Source organism: Aulonocara stuartgranti (assembly GCF_965226115.1).
Source record: "Aulonocara stuartgranti genome assembly, chromosome: 3".
Classification (NCBI taxonomy): domain Eukaryota; kingdom Metazoa; phylum Chordata; class Actinopteri; order Cichliformes; family Cichlidae; genus Aulonocara; species Aulonocara stuartgranti.
This window is the reverse complement of record NC_138941.1, coordinates 70257117-70276915: the sequence shown is the minus strand read 5'-3', so window position 1 is coordinate 70276915 and position 19799 is coordinate 70257117. Positions and strand designations below refer to the sequence as shown.

General features: G+C 38.8%; 1 protein-coding gene and 2 long non-coding RNA genes across 3 annotated transcripts in view; 1 reads left to right on the top strand and 2 right to left on the bottom strand.

The window, feature by feature from the left end:
• LOC309693309 (hemicentin-2-like) overlaps nt 1–19799 on the bottom strand; it is a 1543010-nt gene that overhangs the window by 660573 nt on the left and 862638 nt on the right. The gene's annotated exons all lie outside the window — the stretch shown is intronic.
• On the bottom strand, nt 5756–7176 carry LOC309696448. Its single transcript, XR_014273498.1, has 4 exons — nt 7064–7176; nt 6842–6985; nt 6497–6607; nt 5756–6387 (listed from the first exon to the last, which is right to left on the bottom strand). It is a non-coding gene; the product is annotated as an uncharacterized lncRNA (long non-coding RNA).
• Nucleotides 14905–18301, top strand: LOC309696307. The gene is made up of 3 exons (XR_014273415.1): nt 14905–15166; nt 16744–16899; nt 17325–18301. It is a non-coding gene; the product is annotated as an uncharacterized lncRNA (long non-coding RNA).

The following is a 19799-nucleotide window of genomic DNA, read 5'->3' as shown; positions in this document are numbered from 1 at the left end:
GGACTGCTTTCTCAGCTGCTGTTGTGAACTCCTCCTTGGTGGAGTCAGCTGTCTTGTCTTGTTTTGTCTTATCTTGTTTTTATTAAGTAGGCTTACCTTTTTTTGGGTTCGCCTGGTGTTCTATTTTACCCTGGACTGTTGCTCGTACCCACGCTTCTGTGATCGGGCTGAAGTGATTCTCTGCCCGAGTGTCGTGCTGGGACTCCAAATCGCCTGGGTGGCCGGTCTCAGCCGGTGGGGAGCCAGACCGGCCTACGCCTGAGAATAATTATTACCAGCACGAGTGGTAGTTTGACCCGTGGGGAATAAGCCTTTCGTGTGTGTGTGTGTGTGTGTGTGTGTGTGTGTGTGTGTGTGTGTGTGTGTGTGTGTGTTAGTCTTTTATGATTTGTAGCGAGCCTGACGCTCAGTGTCCTTTTATTCTTTTAACATATTTTTCTGTGTTTTATGTCAGTGAAGGAGGACGAGCCAGTGGCCCTGGGACCTCAGGTGGTGGGTCGTTTTCACACTTTCTTTTGTACAGCACTGGGTGGGCTGCAGTGATTCTTTTTGTGTGATTTTCTTTTGGTTCCACGGCTGCTGGTAAGTCAAAGTTCCACGATTGTTTATTTTTACTGTAGGACACTGTCAATAATGATGCTACATCTTGATTTTTAATATTTTATTTATAAAATATTATTTATAATATTTTATTTATTTCTATAAATAAAACTGTTTTAATATTGGAAGCCAACCTGCCTCAGTGTGCATCCTTGAATCTGTGCGGTCTTCTATTCCTTTTATTTATTTTTCTTAAATATATTTCCTGGGGGTGTAATTCCCCTAGGTGGCGTTGTCAAGTTTATTTATTTTGTTCATAACCCCGCCGACCACTTGGTCACATCCTTCCACATATAGCTTTGCAAAAATTGCATAAAAATCACTTGCAGCAACAAAAACATGATATTCTAGAAACATGCTTTGCCGATCCGATCAGCTGTTTGTAACACTTCCTACGTCCATCAGCGCGAACTATCACATGACCGCATGACCTGCCCGAAACCGGAAGTGACGTCATTTTGCGGAAATGTAGTTTTTTTTTTACCATCGTGGCCTCATGAGCCTATACTGGTGTTTTTAAAAGTTATGTTTGACTTCATGACTTTCTGTGTCGTTTTTCAATTTTTTTTTTCAAAACGATTTTCAATTTTTTTTGTAGTTTATTGCACTTTTTTGCAATTTATGTAATTACTATGCACCTAATGCAGACATATTATTAAAGTTTGGGCTATAATGGTTGTATTGATGTATAGCAACTTGAAATGCTCCCAAAAATGGCTCTACAGCATGAAAAATATAATATAAGCTCTGGCGGACTTGGTACTATGGTAGGTCTTAAAGGGTTAAAAGAACAGAATGAAATGTCTCCATCGCTGTAGTGTAATAATATCACAGCACTGTTGCAGTAATTTTAATGTGTTTATTGTACAGAGACTGATTCAGCTGTGATCTACTCAGCAGTGAGAACTGAAGACGTCCGTTATGGACAAACAACCATCAGAACAAGGAGGCCCAGGTACAGTTGCTCTTTATCTTTGACTGTGGACAGAGACAAGCTCGCTGCTCACAGCCATCATGCTAAGCTAACCAAACCACATTGTGACTCAAGCCCAGAGCTCAGACTTCAAAGACATCAAACTCTCATCTTTCTGTCAAAAAACAAAACAAAAAGATTCCCTATAAATTTGACCTTTTCCTTAAACTTTCCTTAAACTGTCCATTAAACTGCACTTCAGTTAACTTCAGTTTTTTTTCTAATTTAAAATTTCATATCAGGTTTAAGTTTCAAGTTTTATTGTCATGTACAGATAAAAAGCGTAGTCACATTTACCCATTATGAAATTCTTTGGCTCGTGCTCCTAATAAATGTGTTTATTTATTAGATCTACTGATACAGCCAAAACATATAGTCACAGCGTGAGGAGATTCTGGACCCAAATGCAGGCACAGCAGCAAGGGCAGATGAATAACAAATGGAGAGCCTTTATTTTGAAGGCTTAACAAACCATAAATAGAAGGCAAGGAACAGGAAGGAACTAACAAAACATAGACTGGGAAAGCTAAACTAAGGAACATGAGGAATATGTAAAACGAATTCAAATTCAGATTTTATTAGTCAAATCTTAAACCTTAAAGGGTTCAGCAGCATTTACATCCTGGATGGAAGCATGTGCTCCCAATCACAAGCTGAGAAGTTCACCAAATTCAAATCAAATTCAGATTTTATTTGTCACATACACAGTCATACACAGTACGATATGCAGTGAAATGCTTACACGACTGCTCGTGACCTAAAGAAGAAAGAAAAGGCTATGAATAAGATAGGAAATAAATACGAAAATTAAAAAGGGTCAATTTAACTAGGAAGGAATAAAATTAAATATAAAAATTTAAGTTAAAAATGAAATGACTGTAAAACAAAATACACAATATAGAAATATATAAGAATGTATGAAGAAATATAAATATATATGTACAATAACAGCAGCTGTACAGTATTAAGTGGAAATGAAGAAATATAATGTCCAGTGTTGTGGGGTCATTACACACAGGCTAGAAGTGCAAGTCACTCTTTACTGACACATTGTAAATACGTTTAATGCTGGATGGTTGAAGTTTTTGTAATTTCCACTTCTGGATAAAGATCACTTGATCTTCATGCTTCTTAACAAATTAAGGGTGTAATGTCTTTATTAAGTTGTTATTTGTTAATGCATACATAATAATGTGCTCAGTGACATAAAGGTCCCCTTTCCAGAGTTTGTGTGCTGCGTAGTTTTTTTCCCTTTGTTTTAGTTGATTTTGTTTTGCTATCTTCTATTCACAACCCAGTGTTTAAAATGTTAATAATCTTAGGGCCAACCCTCCAGCTTGTTATGAATCGCCCAGATTTTTTCTAAATTTTGTGATTCAAAAGTGGCCTTAATACTTTATACAGGCTAAATATTTCCAGAATAATTTTTCTCAATGTAAAACTGTAAAGAATCTTTACACAGGACACAACATTTTGTAAACAGCCACCTTAGAACCTGTTGAGCCTCTCCTGTACTGTTAGATGGATGTAAGGCCAGATCTTCATAAGCCGTCCTCATTACTCCATTAAGTAACCAAACAAATACATTTACTCCTGCAAATTATAAACATTCCAGTTTTTCCTTCCAAAAGTAACAAAAACAAAGAACAACAAATGACTCAGCATTGATAAGCAGAGCTAGACTGGAGTCCAGTTTGTCTTTATCCTTCATTAGTTGTTAGTGTCAGCAGTAGCATTTGATAAGTATGTCTCAAATATAAATATAAAATCTCTATAAAAGGATTGACTCCTTAAACCTATGCAGCGGATATATTTAATATGCTTATTTAATAATGTTCTACAAAGAGGTCAATGTGTTTGGGATCTTATTAGATCTCTCAGAAAAGCTGTCAGAGCAAAACTTTTTTTCTTTCATAATAACAGCTTAATGTTAAACCGCTGAGTCCATCTAAAACATGTTTCTGGATACATCATACATAATATCACTTAAAGATAATAATAACAATAATATTTCAGGTGAATACCTCATGAAGTTCATCAACAGAGTGCCAAGAGTGTGCAGAGCAGTAATCAAAGCAAAGGTTGACTATTTAAAAAAAATATAACATAAACATAACAAACATATTTGAGTTATTTCATTCTTTTTTTCTTTACTACAAAATTACACATGCGTTCATTTAGTTTTGGTGCCTTCAGTAACAATCTACAAAATAAAGACGTAAAAATAAAGTAAAAAGAAGTAAAAATGAAAAGCTGTGTCCAAACTGTGTGTATTATGTAGAAACGTCTCCACTAGTTTCACATAAGCATGACCTCACAAAATAATTTTTAATCCAACAGACCTGACGTTATTTTGTCCCTCCAAAGCGTAAAACACAACAAAATCATCCTGATTCCTGACAGGATTGTGGCATAATATTACACAGAATCTGACACCTCAGCTCTATAGAGTGGGCAGTCACATTTAAGCAGTTCGTTTCAAGTTGCAGATTCAAGCTGCTCTTCATTGCTTTGGCAACCAGATGCCACCAAAGAGGATTGTGTTTAAAAGGTTTGTTTGGCCATCACGCAAAAAACCCCACCCTCATAACTAGAACTCACTTAAATACAAAGCAAAGCTGGGCTGGAGCCATAAATCTTGAATTTGAATATTTGAATTCCTAGAAAAAACAAAAAAGGAGCAGCAGTTATTGCTAACTTTTAAGTTAAGTCATCTTGCTTTTGGGGATTTTTCTGTCTGTGTGCATCTCTGTAATGCTTCTTTGAGAGCCTGTGGAAGCTGGAGGCTGGAGCATAGTCGCCATCAACAAGCTAGGTCAGCCATGAACTTTTGCATATTTTGAATGTGATTTGGCTAACTTGAATGACTGAGTGCCTTGTGGATAAGTTACCAAGAAAATTTAATCCATCCATCTTCCTCTGCTTATCCAGGGACTGTCACTAACCAAATTTTTAAGCAGGAGAAAAAATAGTACTTGTAAGGACATGAAATGCTTTATCGACAAAAACAAGAAACGCTGCCCCTGTAATCTTTTATTTACAATATTGTATTTGGTTAAAATGTTCTGATGGTTCAAATATTTTCTTTTCTTTAGTTGTTGCAAAATAATGTGTGTGCCAGTCTCCAATGAGACATCTCCAAGTGTGTAACAATATACTATGTCCATATATTTGCAGGTAAAGAGGTAAAAACAGTAAATAGTTTGACCTTGGTCTAGAGATAAGTCCACACGGTTGCAGGGAATGTGTGAAAGTTGGCTGTTAATTCCCATTATGTGTGGTTACTGTATATTACTGGTAGTGATGTAGATTAGCCATGATGCTACAGATTAGCAGCTGGAGCTAATTTGCCCGTTCGTGTGGAAACCTCGTGGCGCTGTGGTGGATCTCCACCTGTACTGGGCTGTAATCACAGTGGATTCAGACCTGGGAATCACATCTTCTGTTTATGTTTATTTCATCTATGCTACTGTAAGAAGTATCGGTGTTTTGAGTTTGAAACAAGCCGGGCCACTCACCATAATGCAGTGTGCCTAAGAAACTGTGTACCAGTGTATAAAAATGTTTTTATATATTGCAGAAGATACAGTAAAGGCAGACTCACAAAGCTGCCTAATTCTTTTTAATCAAAGTGTGTAACATATGACATTTTAAAGAATTCTTCATGTGGACATTATCCACTTTATTTGTGTAACACAAAGTCACTCATAATGTGACCTCTGTGTTAAATGTAGCAGTGTAGTTTTCATCTCAGAAATCTCCACAATTAAAGAAGAATAACAGCCGTGTTGCATTATTCTTTTAATCCTGATCTTGCTGAGCGACTGTGTTAAAACTTCTTTAAAGAACTGAATTGTTGTCTTATTAATTGCGTTCATTTGATTGATATTTCAGCTTCATTAAAATTTCTCTCTTGGCAGAGGTGGAAACGTCTTTTTTCCCTCTCTCTCTATGTTTCCCTGCTTGGCTTGTACTGTACGTATAATTATGTACACATGTTGTGCTACTGGAACCAGATGATGTTTGAAGATTTGTAATTATCTCGCTGATATTTTGCAGAATTGAATGATTGTACAACATATATCTTTAGATTCTTAAAAGAACAAGACTTGGGTGCACAGGTATACATTTATTTGAGATTTTCTCTAATCCACAAGGCACAAAAAATTCTTCAGGCTTAAATATCTACATAGACTCACTTAAATCTTTTAAGAAGTGGTGCTAAAGCTTCTACAGAGCCAAGATCTGCTAAAACAGTTGTGTGTCAGTACAGGTTAATCTGATGTGTCACCAAGACTGAAGCTGCCACATTCAAATGAACATTGACTCTACATCTACATCATCAGTGTGCGTGTCATTCATAGAAGCTGCTGGGAGAGTTCAAGTAACATAATAATGAGTATACACACTTTGTACGTCAAAATGTTTTAGAAATGTTAAAGAAAACAGTATAAATGTATAAAGGACTTAAAGAAATTAAAGGAGCAAATTTTAAAATATTTGAGGAAGGATAAAAAGTAAAGACTGTTATTCATGAAACTATATTTTCATCCAACTCTTGGTAAATAAGTGGTTTAAAGAAAAGTGGACTGTGATCTTTTTTCCCGTCAGCTAAGAGAAAAAGACCAAAGAGATCAGCGGGGCCACAAAAAGCAGGAGGTGGGCTGTTGTACTGCTGGCTCTGTTGCAGAGGTCACCCTGGCAGCAGCTGATTTCTCCTCCAATGACTGCTGAGAGCTGTTGAGTTGCTGAATTTGAACAAATCGTCTTGGAGGCACAGCCCTTTACTTTAGTAGTTGTCCCTCCTGCTTTCACTGAGAAAACAGAAATTATTCAACTACAAGTTTGAAAAAAGAATCACTGAATGTTCCTCTAAGCAGAAAAGAAGAAACATGCAGAAACGTAATGCTGTAGGCCCATTACCTGCTGCTGAGATGCAGTAGTCCTCATTTCCATTGCAGCTGAGAGTTTTGGTGCAGTCCTTTTCATCACACTGGAAGCACTTTTTCCCATTTGGAGAGGAGATGCTCCAATCTATGAAGCACAAAAATATATGTCATATTTCTTTCATTGATTATTCCATCAAGTGCCAAAAAACTTCAGATACGCAAATACTGGATTCTTTCTCATCAAGTGAACTTGGTGAGTGAAAAAATAAATTGTCTTAAACCTCATTTTGTAACTTTTTTCACATAATTAATAAAATCTAGTTATTTATCACAACAGGAAATACTATTCCACAATACCAAGAAACATGGTATGAATTACCAGGGACATCTTGAGAGTTGCAAAGATCAGAGGTGCAACACATGGTGTTAATTACAGCTTGGGAAAATCCAAGGTTGACTGAGCCATTGAAGCACTGATCAGGTGTAAAACAGGTTCTCAACACACGTTTAGTTTCCAAACCACCTGAAACCAAAGAGGAACCACTGTCAGCTCAGTAAGGTCAAAAAAGAAAAGAAGAAGAACTATAAAATAAAATCTCACCCATTTTTGAATTCATTCTGGATGAACCACAGCGAGTATAGGACGAAGGACAATCTCTTGTCCCAATGCAGACTCCAGATGTTCCAGGTATGCAATCATAGCATTTCAATGGGCAGGCTGATAAACCACAAAATATTTTTAAAAAGAGAGTTAAATCATGTTCTCTTGCATTAATTGTGTGGATAAATTATGAAACACTGACTAAAATAGATTCAAACAAAGAACAAAAAAAATCCTTTACAGGAAGTAGACACATTGCTGGGTTGTACATGTTGTAAAAGCAATTTAAAAAAGTTTCATTGAATATTAGAGTATACACTTCCTTTAAAAGTACAGATAACTGAACAAAAACTTGCCTTTGGGGAGCAGCACAATCCCAAGGATCAGCACAAGGATCTGCATCGTGAGATGATCAGACAGAAGTGAAGTTTAGTTTAGTTTCTGTTCAGGTTATAAGTAATTCTTATTGGGGGAGTGGTCTCCTCTCTCTGACCACTCCTTAACTCTTCCTTTGACAGTGAAGGAGCCTGACTATCACAAATGTTCATTTGCACAGCAAATATTAGCCTTTCTTCAATTTGTAAATTAACAATCATACTGGCAAACACGTTATTTGAAAAGATCTTTGAACTTTTAGATGCTTCTGAGATCCTATGAAAGCTCGTAAATAATCAGTTCAAAGAAAAGGCTAGTTCAACATTAGCACCTTGAATAATTTGAAAATGATTTGGTTAACTTCAATCGGTGACTAGCTTTGGGAAAAGCCACTAATGAAATGTAATCAGTTAAAATCCAGGTACAAAACTCTTGTGCAAAAATACTGTACAAATATTACTAGTTTACTAGTGGACTAGTTGCATCAAAGGTCGCACTTCCTGCTGTCACTGCTGTATAAAAGTAAATGGGAGGAGAGAGACCCCACCCTCTACACTGAAAATGTTGCACTTGTTCCACAGTGTTACGACCGGGCTCAAAAGCCACAAAATAAACATGGAAACTAACACTGGAATTTGACAGGGAAGAGGGTGCAACACACGGGGATTAGCAAAGGTTTATGTGGGAGCTCAGTGTTTAAAGACGTTCATGATGTCTTTGTAAGCAAACCTATTTAAAAGGTAAACATGAAAGAACGTCTTTCTACATTCATGTTGGTTATCCTGTTTTTTTAATTCATGGATTTTTAATGGTAGCAAATGAATAAAATGGCCTAATCAGTTATTCTAAATGTGAATAGAAGTTTATAATGTTTACCAGTTTTTCTCAGTGAGAATAGTGTGTGACAGCTGACAGCGGCATGGTCAGTATTCGGCTGGAGCTTTGAAACCATGGTGGAGGATGCAGGGTGTCCTCTATAGCCGGGGAGCAGAGAGAACAGTGGGTATGCTCCTGACCCAACATGCAAAAATAATTTACTTCTCACACAACACACGAGAACCAACTTTAGTTTTACCTCATGAGAAAAAGCATTTCTGTAACCTGCTGTGGTCAAATTATCCTCACCAGCATACTGTCCTTGGTTGTCAGAGAGTCCTGCTCCAGGACTGGAAAAATATTGCAGTCAAGCATGGATAATGTTTCTGAGAAAAAAACATGTTATAGAATAAGAAAAGGTGTGGCCTGCACCTCAGACGTGCTGCTTTGTTTACAGCAGTGGTCTTCAAACTTGTCACAATAAGTACCACCTTATAAAATATATGGCTCTTAAAGTACCACCTTATGACCGACATTATAGTAGTATTTAACACCAAAAACTTGACTGGATTAGTGAGAACCAGAGAGTCACTGGCTGCAACACATCAGGTGTTCAGCAGCTTCCTGTAAAGCACATGACTGTAATCAGAGTACAGGAGAGTGACTGAGTTCACTTCCTCTTTGTGATGGAGGTGATTTTCTTCTTTATATTGTGTCAGATAAAGTCTGACAGCTTTTCTTGAATTCATTTCATATGATGTGTTTTCACAGATGAAACCAGACAACAGTAAATCAGATGTTTACACTACCTTCACATGACCTTCGTCTGTAACCAGTAACCCCTTCCTGTTATTCCCAAAGGATCTCTGAAACTCTCAGATACTTTGAATCCATCTCCCAGTTTTCAGGTCAAAGCAGCTTTGAGCAGCAATCAGCAGGATTTCTCTGCTCTTGGCTCTTGAGAGGCTGTCACACTTTCTCCTTCTCCGTTATCTTTTCTGCTTGGCTTCTCTTTGTATAGTCTCACTTGTTCTCTAACGCTAAGAGAGTCTCCTAGACGTGTTCTCTAAAAACCTGAAGAAGAATTATAGATTTGATCAACTGGTCCCTTAATGAAACTGACACCCTCCTGTTCTTGGGAGATCCCGTCCTTGTCCTGCAGAGACGTTTGCTGCCGGATACTCGTCGGTCACATCGCGTGTCTGGCAACAATCTCGATGGAGGACATTGAATGACATCTACCAATTCAGAACCATGATAACAGAGTTCTGGCTGATTGGAGCTGGCTTATCGAAGAACAAAAGCGGCTACAGCTGTTCAAAATCCCACAAGGCTGGCCAACATGATAGACGATGGGCAGGGCTGTGAGCACTCAGACTGTGTTTATTGAACACAATATGGATAAGATGTTGGAGAAGAACAATGGGAATTGAGAGACCTGGTGACCAGTGACAGACATTAGACCAACTGTAAAATTGGAAGCAGTTTGTTTGCACTAACCAGAACAGCTACCATCTTCATCTCATGCAGCCCCCCTGGCGCCAGCTGGAAGCTCAAGGCAAAAGCTGATGGGAATAAAGTATTTTAAAGTTTTTAAACTGAACTCAAACACAAACTACAAACTGGTCAGACATTGAAATAAATTGTTCCTCTGAGTATTTGAACCTGCTGTTGTGTTGCTTTTGTGTGCTGGTGTCACTGATGGCTGCTGCTGCTGTGACAACAGACACACAAACAGTTTGATGTCATCAGAAATCCCTCTGGAAACACTGAGAGAAAAGCTGATTTACTTTCACACTCCAACACTGTTATTATGTCCTACAGTCTGAGTGTGTAACAGCACTGCCCCATGTGGTCAAACTGGAGCATTGCACATGATAATTCTCATCCACCAACCTTTTTAGACCTCCACACACATCTGACCCTGATTCAGTGGAGTCTTTAGAAATTTCAGTGTTTCTAAAGTCTATTTCCTTTCTTATGATAATTTTAATTACTATTATTTGTTTTTGTTATTTTATGTGTCATAATCTTTTATTTTGTAGTTGTTTCAAAATGTTTTATTCTTTGTATCTGTACTTTATGAACTAATGAGGGATCAAAAATGCTGTAAAAATGAATAAAAAGCTCAAACTTAGACCCTCCTGTATGTACTCAGGTCTGTAAAGCCCAGCAATGACACCTGGTGGCAGAGAGGTTAACTGCAGTCACGTGACCGTCCTCTTTTTGCTGTGCAGTACAGTGTTATTTTTGTACCACTATTCTGAGGGCACATGAAACATTTGAGCGCACGTAAAAAAAAAAAAAATAAATATGTGTTGCATTTTGAGGAGAGATTTATTTTGAGCAAAGAAAATTCGTTGCTGTGTGCAAAAAATGTATTTCAGTGTTTGCTATTATCCATATACACACACAATAACAGCCCATATGGCTCAGTTTTTGCATTTGCTCGTGCTCAGATCTCTGCGGACCTGCTCGCTATGTGTTGCTGGCACTCTCAGCAGCTGTGTCCCAAAACGTCGGCTGCATCCACCGGAGGCTGCATTTGAAGGCCGATTAAGTTACAGTCAGGCGACGAAGGCTGTCCCAATCCATAGACTCCTTCAAATGCGTCCTTCACTTCCCCGAATTTGAAGGATGGGTTGGGTGTGTCCTTCGTGGCCCACCATATCCCAGAATTCAAAGCGTGGCCCAGCCAATTTCAGTTTCCAACACTGGCGGCCACTACTAAGGTTTTAAATTACTTTTATTAATCTTTCTTGGTCACAAAATAAACTTTTAACATATTTTCAGGTGAGAAAGTAGTCGTGTAAATTTCAAATATTTGGTTTATCAAGACATCACATATTTGCAAAAGTCCGCTGATGTTTTCGGAGACGTCTCTTACCCACCAGCTCGATAGGGCTTTAGAGCGTGATGTCATGGGAGGAGGCGTGGTCACGATATTTGGTCGGCCGCCATGTTAGTAGGCCAAACAAAGGGCTACAGGAGCGAAAGCAGATGGAAACATCAGCTATGGCTTGCTGTGTTGTCGATTGCAGTGTTAGATCGCACGATAGGGAAAGAAATAAGCTGGAAAATGGGCTCTATTTTTACTGTTTCCCCTCCTGGAAGCAACGTGAGGGATCTCATGTATCTGATGTTACCAAACGAAGATGTCAGGCTTGGAGAGCAGCGGTGAGACGAGCTGATATCGAGTTCTCTGTCATCATTTTTTCTTGGTGTGTTCTCCACATTTTCATTCCGATAAGTTCTAAAGAAATTCGTATTGCTCTTTATAGGCTTTTAGTTTTATTTTCAATGCGCTGAGGTCATAGAAAATTAGAACAAACAGCCTAACGTCTCTTGGCATCCAGGCGCAAGCAGTCTCTTTGTCTTTTGTGCTGATTTTAAGCATGGTTCTGGCAGACCTGCTTCCAGCACAGTGTGTTTGTTTTGATTTGTGGCTTTCTAACATGGCGCCGCGATCCCACAATGCACTGCGGCGTGACATCAACTCTAAAGCCCTATAGGGCACACACAAACACACAGTGTTGGAACGCCAATTACAAGATGCTTAAAAGCAGCTCAAAAGAGAATGGACTGTATAGAGACTGATTGCGTCCAGAGGCAAAGCAGCGGTACTTGCAGAAAATAGCGTGCATTGGAAATGTGGACCCGTATGAAACACGGCCGTGGAGTAGAAACCCTGAAGACCAACCGCTACTGACGTAGCCTGATATATTTTCGTACCTTGTCTGTGGAGTCAGCGCGTACAAGTCGTCATTCAAACAAAGGTAAGTCAGCTCGAGTACAGCGAGTGAAATGTGTTTGATTTCCCTGCAAACATTCAGATTAGTGCAGCATAAATTCATTCATGAGGGGAAATTACAGTGAGAACATGTGGAGGCTGTTAGATGGATAACATAGTGAGTTCAGTGCATTGATGAGACACTGTCCTGAAGGATTTAGTTATTCCTTATGGTTAAAGAAATTGCACTAATTTATTCATATTTATTATAAATAATCCTAATTATACATCTTGCTTCCATGTTTGTATCCTGTGTCACTAAAAATACATTTTATTTTAGTTTTATACTTTGATCAATGACCTGCAGAATCTCCTTATCATATTAAGTGATTCATAATTGTCACTTTATGCTTTCTCCATCTCTAAAGTGATGACATCCTTGCATTACATACTTTAGGTTCATTTTCTGCAGGCAGGTTTCTGACAGAGAACAGGCAGATTTACACTATAACATGCAGCGTTCTATAGATGGACACATAAAGAAATGAAAAATTACATGTATGTGCTAACTTTCTAAACACTTTGTTACATTTATGATAAAGTAGATTAAACACATTTATGTCGGCCTTGGCTCATAGTTCTTGTCTTTAAATGAAATTTGTCTGTGTGTGTTTCAGGTCCTGCACTCTCAAAGGCTGAATGAACCAGTATTGCAGCCATGGGTCACTGTGAGCATCACAGGGAAGGTTGAAGCTGCCCACTGCACCTGTATGGCCGGAGTCGCAGAGACCTGCAGCCATGTCGCTGCTCTTCTGTTTAATGTAGAAGCAACAGTGTTGATCCGTGGCACAAGGACTGTTACAGATTGTTGGGTCTGTGTTTCCACAAGCCCCGCTAATTCTAGAGACTTATTCATCATGAAGAAAACAAGACAGTCGATCGATCGATTATTTGCGCAAGGGAGGCCTCGTCTGTGTCCACCACGAAAATGACCCCCAGATCTGACCTCCTCCTGCTACCTTTTATTGAGAGACAGTTCACACAAAACACGTCAGAACAAAGCCACGCCCCCTTGGTTCTAAGACAAAGCATTTTATGTATATGTGTGAACTTCTGTAAGAATGTGTGTGTGTGTGTGTGTGTGTGTGTGTGTGTGTGTGTGTGTTATGTGAGAATGTGTGTGTCAGACCTCCTGCTGACCAAAGGGTCGAAAACCCAGGAAGCTTACATCAAAAGAAACAGATCTTTCAGATAGGATGTATCTACAATAAAACCTCCCCCAGCACAGAGTGGTTGGAGAGGTGGTCAGGATCAAAGGAATGGCTTTGATCCTACTGCTTAAACTAAGACTGTACAAATTTAAGAAACACAATGGCAACATTCAACAATTAGACTTAACATAGATGAACCTGCATACTGGGTTTTGCTGGGTAATGTGATCAAGATACAGCCAGAGGTTGGCCATGAGATGGACTTCTCCTCTTCAGCTGCCTAAAAAAAGGCTCTTGATCAAAACATAAACAGACCATCTGTAGTGACAGGTAAAAGAAGCTGTCCTCAAAAAAGAAAAATCCCACCTGCTACTTTGTGTCATGAACCGAAGTTCAGCGCACAAGCTGGACCCAGAAGCAGAGCCAACACACACAGGAGTACGAGAAAATAAACTTTATTTTAACTGAAGGTGTCCCGGGAGGGTAGAAGGAAAACACGCGTGAAACTAGAGAAACCAAGGGACCGGGAGATGAGTCGCGCAGGAACGCCAAAAACGGGACTGTGGGAGGCTGCAACAGAAAAAGGAAAAGAATTATTGGGGCGCGGGAATAGCAGCATACGTGGGGGAAGAGTATGAGTCTTACGATGACAGCGGGGCCGTGGGAGCCGGAGGGAGGGTGAGGGTCCGCGGGGGAGCTCCAGGAAAGTCGAGGTGGCGAGTACTGAAGGCGATCCAAATTCCAGACGGGCAGGTGGACAGGCAGGTGGCTCAAAAAACACGCCGAGTTGTTATCTGAGTGCACAGGACAGAATTAGCACTAGTTCAGACAGATGAGTTTTCACAATCGCTTTCCCGCAGGTGTACGTTACCGCTGTGAGACGACTACGGACTGGCGTGGAGCAGCAGGCTGGGCTGGATCAAATAGTCCACCTGATGATCGCCTGGGATGGGGTGCAGGTGTGGAGTTAACAGCCACGCCCGTGGGCGTGGGCATCCCATCAGCACCTCGGACGCCGGGCCGCGGACCATGACACTTTGGAGCAGTTGTCACTGCTATTGGATACTTTGCTGGAACACAGTAAAGCTGTGGGTTGTGGGAATGACCCATAATGTTTTATCTAAGGGTCTAGATTTATGCCTGTAGTGCACTGCCGTGTAAATAATTTGCATTTACTGAATATGTACTGACTGAGTCCCACTGTTCAAAAACTGAATAAAGAAACAAACAAATTTTTGCCTCTTTTTTTTTTATTAAAACCACTTTATAGAACATCACATCAGTTACAGTGTAGAATCATGTCATTTATAGTTTACAAATGACAAAATGTTTACACAAAATCATGAGTGTTTACATGATATCACCCACTACTAACGTTACTTTATTTACTGTATCCTTTGAAAAAATAACAGCACAAGACTTAAGAACATTTAACAGGAGCAGGTTTCATTCTTCTCTGGTTTTATTATCACACTGTTCACCAAACGCAGCAAACCTTCACCATCTTATCCAGGAGGGTCACCTCTTCACCCTCACATGGAAGAAGTAATCTGATTGGCATGGTGGTATGTTTGAAGCAGGTCCCTTGTGTAGCGCTGGAACCCAGTCATGATGTTTCATCCATTTCATCGGCTGGTTTGCTGCAATAATGCCAAATAATTAGCAACTCTATAAATAGAAGGTACACTGAAAAAAATGCAATAGGGTGGTTGTTGAATCTGCATAGAATTACTTCATATATCCAGCATGACTAATTTAAATTTCACATCTAAACATATTTTTGTCTTTTAATTTTCACATATTCTTTAAGAATATTCATTCTTTTAGAACAAATCATGTTGAAAAGAAACAAGTTAGTCGTGTTTTATCCTCAAGCTCCGCCCCCTGGAAAGGAAAAATCGGCTGCACTGTCCGCCATTTTTGTCTCTCGCTTTGGAAAATCTACTACCATCTGGAGTTTTACACTTGAAGGTAAATAGGATTTTAAAGCTAACACACCAGTGAGAAAGAGTGTAGACCCTTTATATATGTGGACTTTTACTGGGGTGTTGTTATTTTACAGGTATGTGGGCTGTTTATCGAAAACCATGAAAGGCCAATGTTAGGCTCCAGTTAGCTAATGGTAACCGAAATTATGCGATAAGCAAATTAGTAATTAACATATATAATGTGAGTTAATATTGTTTGTATATTCTTTCAGTCTAAATTAACAGACTATTACAAACTTGCATCAGTGTCTGTAGTAAGTGGTGGTACCTGCAGTGTCTTAACCATTAAACAAGCTAATGTAGGGCCGGGATATGACTAGTTTGTTGAAACATGTCTGCTGCCAATATGACTGCTCACACACGGTAACATTACCAGCACATAACCACAGCCACTATAAACATGCTGAAAGGTCAATCTAGCTTCTGTAGTCAGCAGCTGGAAGACTCAACACAGACCCAAGATTCAGTGTAACGGTTATCTAAATGTTGTGTGTCCTGTTTGTAAGCCCAGAAAAAGAAATTAAATAAAATGACGACCTTGAGCTTCAAGCTAATGTAAGCGTAATGCTATAGCATAAAGCAACTAATGCAATGATGACGTTGTTAAATTAGTAAAAATACAGTAAATATATCCAACATGAATCAGTTATATTTTTGGTCTAAACATAATTAAGTCTCACGCCTTTCACTTGTTTTAGAAGGATGTTCAGTCTTTTAAAACCAGTCATATCAAAATAACAGAAAATAGTTGTGTTTTCTGTTGAAACCCCCCCCCCCCCCAGGGCGTGTTCTGCGAGGGAAAATTCACTGTGGCGGTCCGCCATTTTTTGTCGTTGCTTCGTTTACGTTTGGTGCTGAGCTTTACTTTGTCGAGGTAAACTGAAAACTACATGTTTGAGAGGAAACGAAGAGAACATCCATTATATGGGGAAGTTTTTCTCATGAATTCCTGTTGAGCAACATAATGGAAAAAACAAGTCATTCCTTAAGTTAACTAACGATAATGCTAGCTTAAGCTGCAGGACAATATTATGTGCATTAGCTTTTTTTCAGTGTGTGCCCAGTCACATTCGCTTGTTTTTTCTCAGTGAATACAGACTAACAAACTCGTGTCCATTTAGTTAACTGGTTGTACCTAAAATGTTTTAGTTAAACAGTTAAATAAGCTAGTTTGCCATGGGGTGGGCTCTGTTGGGGGGGGGGGGGGGGGTGAAGATTTGCATATGTTATCTCACATTCTGTAAGGTAAATTTTCTGGAAAGGTCAAATTAACTAATTTAACTAAGTATTAATGAAAGACCTTGATGTGTATATGACAATAATAGATGTAGTTTCTGGGTCATTTGGCAGAACTGCAAAATGGCCAGAAGGAGGCAACTGCTGTGATTGCAAACAGGCTTTGGGTGGTATGGAAGTAAGGGCAACTATGGAACTGCTCAGCAACATGGGACCCATAGCTAATAAATAGTAACATGACAAAAAATAACAACTTTGTGTGGATGTAACCTTGTGAGATTTGAGATTTTGACAGCATTTTTATGTGACAACTTGTCTTTTTAGATAAATGCAGAGTTTAAGCGCATTACCACCATGCCACTGCAGTCCAGATTACTCTCGCAGATAGATGTGCTATCTGACAAACTCATAAAGGTCTTCAAAAGGCGAGGAGGACAAATAGGAAGAAGACTGCAGAACATTCTGGAGCCCACGGCCCAGGTAAGAAAAAAATACTTTGTGTATACACTTTAGGGAAAATAATAATTTTAACAAAATGCTGCTTGTCACTCTATGCCAGGAGTATGTTGAAAATCACCTGGGATTTTCACAATTTACCATGGGTGCGTTTTTTGTTTTTGTTTTTTCTTTTACCTGCATCAGAACGATGTGTGGAGTTCATAGTTGAACACCTCTCTATGCTCTGACAGTATTCTGCTTCTTTGCATGGAGATTTCACTTCATGCATTACCTTTTTAAGCATTCTGAGGACTCAAATCACATGCTGTAATGAATCCATTTTTGTTCACCTAATGTGTCAATGTTAACATTTTTTGGAATAGTGACACAGATTAAAATAAGATTTGGTATAATGTTCTTTGACCAGTGTTCTGTTTAATTAAATTTTGGAATTCTGCATTTTCTAGGCCACAGATGAAGCCATTATCCAACGATCTAATAAGGAAACAACCATGGGAATTTACATCATAAAGTCAAGAGATGCCAATGGCAGCCCTGAGGACATCGGGATAGTCCTTGAAGGCCAGAGAGTCTGGCAGGATTTGGATAACTATACCCTAGCAGCTGCAATGCTGTTTGGACTAATGTACACTTTGAACCTCACCTACCCACTGGAAAAGTATACCTTCGAGGTATTATAGAAACTGGTTATGGAGCTCAAAAGGAACAGCCTTTCAAAGAAGGCCCAGGTTCTCAGGACCAGACTGTACGATTGAACAGTTTTCCAGTTATGATGTGGGAACAACATGTTTACCTCTTCGAATATGTACCATCCTTTCTTTTAAGCCAGCACTGGTAAAGTTGCAGTACATAGTGAAACTTATTTTTCTGGCACTTTTCAACTTGGGGCCTTTATTACTGCAGTTTTCACTTTTCAAGCCATGGTTTTGTTTTTTTTTTAAATTCAAACTTTGAATGTCCATTTTTCTCAATGGAAATGGCGCCTTGCACCAATTTCACCAATTTGCAATTTTTTTCCCAAGGTGCACCACTACAAACAGATTGCATCGTGTAGTATTAGTGATTGTGATGTTTAGTGATAGAAGCAAGCCAATACTAATCAGTTTAGGTCTCTTGGTTGTGTGCCTGTGGGTTATAATGTTATTTTAAGTCTCTTCTTTGTGTCATTTTAATAATTACACCCCTGTTGCCATATTACCTTACCTTATGGTTCTTACATTTAAAAAACTATTTTTTACATAAGTGCGATGTCACAAGGCCCCACAATGTTGAATTCAGGTTCCAGCAGATAACTTTGAGGAATGTTGTGGAATGTTTTTCAAGAGATGCATTGTACAAATATGACTCATGTATATTTTGGAAGCCTGAATTGAAAGTCCATTTTTACAACTGTGTAGTATTTTCAAAAATACAGGTCATTGTTCAAAAATGTTTTGCTTATTTCTTTGATTGAAAGTGTACAGTACATACAGTAAGATCAGCCTTAATTTAGTTTTATTTATTGAACACTCAATTATATATTAGATTATATATTATATATTAGAAATTTGTTATAAAATAAAATAAGCTTACCATAAAATAATCTTGTCAATATAACACATAGTAGTCCAATACAATTAACACAAAAAGTTCATGTCTGATAAACAAGTGGTTTCTATAAATATTTGACCGGAATGAAAAACATAACAACAACATAAAAAAGTCATGTTCGTGTTACCAGAAAAATGTGTGCAGGTATAACATAAAAAACTAAGGTTAACCAAACATAACTTAATTTCGTGCAACCGCTTACAATAATTTTTTTATGTTTATCCCACTGATTATTTTTTTCAGTGTAGTTCTGCAAAATCACTCAGTATGTTTGTTCTAATTTGTTATGAGCTCAGAGCGCATAGAAAATGAAACTAATAGGCTATAAAGAGTGATAGGAACATATTTAGAACTTACCGGAATGAAAATGTCTGGAGCACCAACAGATATCTGGAGATGGAAGAAAACTGCACGTCAGCTCCTCTCACAGCTGCTCTCCAGGCTAGACGCCTGAGTTTGGTAACATCGATACACGAGCCGCCTCATGTTGCTTCCAGGTTGGGAAAGAATGAAAAGATAAACCCTGTTGTGCCTTCGCTCCCTTTTCGCTTGCGCTTTGTTTAGACCCCCAAAATGGCAGTCTAAACCAGCGTGATGTCACAGGGGTGGGCGTGGAAAGGATTTTGGCCTGATGCGCCATTTTCCGGGACCAAACAAAGCGCAAGCGAAAAAGGAGCACACAGCTATGGATCTTCAATGCTGGCTGTAATGTTCGATCACACGACCGGCACGGGAATAAGCCTAAAAAGGTTTTGTCTTTTTATTCTTTCCCAACCTGGAAGCAACATGATAAGATAAGATAACCTTTATTAGTCCCACACGTGGGAAATTTGTTTTGTCACAGCAGGAAGTGGACAGTGCAAAAGTTATGAAGCAAAAATTAGAATACGACAAGAATAAAATACTGTACCCAACTGTACAGAATAGAATAAAATAAAATACTAGACTATATACAGTAGAATAAATAGAATAAAATATACAATAGGATAAAAATAGAATACAAATGCTTTATACAACTGAGTAAAAATACTACATGGCGGACCTTACAAAACGAAGGCGTCTAGCCTGGATAGCAGCCGTGAGACGAGCTGATATCCAGTTCTCTTCCATCTCCAGATATCTGTTGGTGCTCCAGACATTTTCACTCCGGTAAGTTCTATATATGTTCATATCACTCTTTATAGCTTAATAATATTATCGTTGGGGCTCTCGGAGGTTGTAGAAATTGCGAACAAACATAGAATTAAGTGACTGTGCAGACATACGTGCTATGTAATGATTCGCTAATTCTTTCGCACAACTGTAGGGAAGCCTGCCTATGAAATGAATCA